The sequence below is a fragment of the Miscanthus floridulus genome, chromosome 19, assembly GCF_019320115.1.
Source record: "Miscanthus floridulus cultivar M001 chromosome 19, ASM1932011v1, whole genome shotgun sequence".
Lineage (NCBI taxonomy): Eukaryota > Viridiplantae > Streptophyta > Magnoliopsida > Poales > Poaceae > Miscanthus > Miscanthus floridulus.
Genome location: NC_089598.1, coordinates 59,341,319 through 59,345,391, shown reverse-complemented (window position 1 = coordinate 59,345,391; position 4,073 = coordinate 59,341,319). Strand labels below are relative to the sequence as shown.

The following is a 4,073-nucleotide window of genomic DNA, read 5'->3' as shown; positions in this document are numbered from 1 at the left end:
AGTACTCTAAGTGATTTATCATTATTATTGATCAATACTCATCATATATATATATATATATATATTATCCTATGACTTACTCCTGTTATGAGTAGAATATTGGTTATGGTTTACTTCTACTTCAATAGTATAAGTTATCAATACATGTCCATGCTAGACCTTCCCTGTGGTAAAAATATAAATAACGATAATACTCTCGTATAAAATGCTACAATGGTATATTATCTGTGCGCTTGCAGATCCTTTTTATTCATATACTTATTTATTCTTCCTAGATACATAATTAATAAAGAACTGCTTAGTATTATTCTAGTAGTAATGTTATGTAGTACCAACAAGTATCTCTGATATCATGACTAGGGATGACAACCTAGTATAATTAGGAGATATAGGTTTAAAATAGGTGGCTATTTAAAAACAAGTAACACGTAAATAAATACCAATAAGCATTTTTGGCGTTATTGCTAGAGACTATATTTAAAACTCTATTCTTAGTAGCAACGCTAAGAAATGTCAATAAGCATTTTTGGCACCGTTGCTGGGGAAGGTAGCTAGGCAAAGGAAGTATTGATAAACTTATACTTATTGATGTGCTCGAAGATAACCATTGACCTCTACTCAAACAGGCTAACCCTTGTTTTGTCTACTTGTGTATCTTATGAAGGGTAATGTATGACCGGTTTTGGCCTTTCAACAAACTACATTGAAGATCCAGAAGCATTAATTAGAAGGATTAGAGCTAAACTCAAGAAAGTTCCAGCTTTAAAGTCAGAAGACAACCATATAAGGCGAAGCTTAACACTAGAATTTGAAGCCATGACTAATAGGACTCTCCATGATTTCTCTGCTCTAACTATGGCCAATAGTCAATGTTGGAGACAATGGATTTGAGCTCAAGTTAGCTCTCATCAACATGGTGCAAGCAGACTAGTTTTGTGGAAAGGCACATGAAGATGCGAGTGCACATCTCCAACACTTCCTGGAGATTTGTAGTGCTTTCACCATCAAAGGAGTAACCCAAGATGCCATATTACTTTGTCTCTCTCCATTCTCACTCTTGGGGAAGGCAAAGCAATGGTTCTATGCCAACAAAGATAAAAATACTACATGGGATAACTGCTCCACTGCTTTTCTAGCAAAGTTCTTTCCCACAAGCAAGACCAATGCTCTGCATGGGACAATTTCAAGTTTTCAACAACAACATGACGAATCTATCCCAGAGGTATGGGAACACTTTCAAGATTACATTGCATAATATCCTCATCATGGGATGGAGAATTGGCTACTCATACAGACTTTCTACCATGGGTTGACCAACAGTACCCGTGAGACTATGGATGCTGCTGCTGGAGGTGCATTTCTATCACTCACCATACCAGCTGCAACAGCTCTTGTGGAGAAGATGGCCTCCAATCAAGGTTGGAATGAAGAACATGTTTAAACCCACAAGAGGGGTGGAGGTATGCATCAACTCAAGGAGGTAAACATGTTATCTGCCATGATGGACCTGCTGATGAAGAAGCTTGAAGATCAAGCCAATGAGAAGCAAGAAGTCATGCATATTCATGATTCTCGCATGACATGTGAAGTGTGTGGAAATATTGGGCATTCAAAAAATAGTTTTCCTGAAACCCAAGAGGATGTGACCTTTGTCAACAACAACTACTACTTTCATCCTCAGCAGAATCAAGGATAGAATCAACAACAAAGGCCGAACTACCAAGGTAATTATCAAGGTAACTACCAAGGTAATAATTTTAATAATTTCAATCAACCACCCTTAAGAGAATTAATTGCTGGCCAATCCAAACATATGGAGGGATTATCTAGAAAGGTAGTTACCAATAATAAAATTCTAGAGAACATAAATAATAGAATGGATATCTTTGCTTCTGCCATTAAAAACCAGCATAGCTTTAATAAAATGATAGAATCACAAATAGCTCAACTGGCTGTTGTTGTTTCTCCGTCCGACAAAGGTAAGATTCCAGAGCAACCGGAAGATCTAGAAACTGCAAATCTTATCGATATTCACAATGTAGCATATTACTATATACAACCATCGACGGAAAGGTGGACAAACTATACCTTGCCAAAAAAAGAGCGATCTAGGGAGACCTATCATCCCCATCGCCATTGGACCGCACATTTTCCATGAAGCTGTTTGTGACTTCGGAGCAAGTGCCAACATCATGCCTAAGGTAATTTATGATCAAATTAATGGAGATACTTTGTTGTACATAAATATGTGTTTGCAGCTTGCAGATCAGTCACTCTATTACCCCAAGGGAGTTCTTAAAGATGTTATTATTTGAGTGGGACAATCATATGTTCTCATAGACTTCATGATTTTGAAAACATGTGGAGATGTAAGGGCACCCATTATTTTGGGCCGACCTTTTCTAAGCACCGCAAAAGCCATCATCTACGCGGATAGTGCCAAGATCTATTTCACAATCAAGGATAGAAAGGAAAAGTTTTCTTTTAAGAATCATATCTTGTAATCTCCTGGACATCTGTAGATGAGACAACAATAACCAAGAAGAAGAATAACAGGAGAAGGAGAAAGAACAAAGCCAAGAAGCCATAAGAATAATCAGTCAACATGATCAACACACTCCGATCAAAGTACGACCACCTCCTCGCTTCACCATTCCTTGCTAAGAAGCATGATACAGGTGTACCCATGATCGAGTGTACCATTGGACAAAGAATCTTTCACAAGACTGTGGGGGTATTAACCCCTATACCCTTATGGCTAGGCTTGGGCCGGCCCGGATCAGGGGGTCCGATCCACTGGAAGACGACGTGTGGCCCGGCCAACCTGTTCGGAGTCCCACGCAAGGAGTCAAGGCAGATTTGGAGATCGAGCAAGATCCTGGTCGGTTAGAATAGGAGTCCTTATCTGGCCACCTATGGCAATTGTAACTGGCTAGGATTAGTTTCCAGATCTGTAACCCTACCCCCCGGACTATATAAGGCGGGCAGGGGACCCCTCTAAAAAACATCTCTCATTGACATACAGCAATACAATCAGACGCAGGACGTAGGTATTATGCCTTCTTGGCGGCCGAACCTGGATAAAACCTCGTGTCTCTCTTGTGTCACCGTCTTATTTTGTGGCTTGCGCATCCGTCTACCGACAATCTACTATCTTGGGCATACCCCTAGGTAGACTGCCGACCATATTTCGTCGACAGTGGCGCGCCAGGTAGGGGGTGTGCATACTGCTCTCCAAGCAAACAAGATGGTCATCATCTCCGGCTCTGTGGCTATGCCGAACAGCCTCACGTTCACCGTCGGCCAGATCACCTAGACCACCAGCTCCGACGACTTCATCGCCATGACCATGGAGGAGGTGCGGATTCAGTCTGCATCGACCGCTGCTTCACCTGCATCGGCTACAACTCCGACCACGGTGGATACGGCTCTGACCATGGTGGAAACGGCTCTGACCACGATGGGTCTAGCTCCAACCATGGTACATCTAGCTTCGACCATGCCTGCATCATCTTTAGCCACGCCGACAACCCATCGTCTGCTTCCCCGCTACAAAGGGAAGCAGATCGACAACACCGACCTGCTCGACTCCATCGATCGGGTCGGCACCAAACTCGCTAAAACCCTAGCTCTGGTAAGTTCAATTCAAAGTCAACCTAATGAGCAGGTAACCGCTCTCCACAACAGATCTACCCGACCAGCTCAGGCCAGTCGTCCTGCATGACTTGGTATAGATCTCGTGGTCATATCTACTCCTGAAGGGCACTCCGCTCATCGCTGGCTAGCCTTCGCGATGGGTCTTCGGCTCTCTGAGTACGAAGCCTCAATGGAGAACTACCAGGCCTAGCCCTATGGCCTACGAAACGCTACCTCCAACTTTGCGTATAATATACAACGCCGCTTGGATCTGTGTTTTATACATCGCCCTCGGCCGAAGCCACGCAACTTCGTCAACATGATCCGGATTGAGGATTATCAAGAAGGATCCATCCACACAGTCCAAGAGGGTGACTCCAGCTCCTCGTCTGGCATTGCATCTAATGCCTCTGTCCACACTGAGCTCCAGCATCACG

The 4,073-nt window shown here is 43.1% G+C and overlaps 1 non-coding gene across 1 annotated transcript; it reads right to left on the bottom strand.

Annotated features, from left to right (window-relative positions):
* Positions 1 to 1,163: 1,163 nt before the first annotated feature.
* On the bottom strand, positions 1,164 to 1,272 carry LOC136530038 (small nucleolar RNA R71). Its single transcript, XR_010777547.1, has one exon. It is a non-coding gene; the product is annotated as a small nucleolar RNA R71 (small nucleolar RNA).
* Positions 1,273 to 4,073: the final 2,801 nt, after the last annotated feature.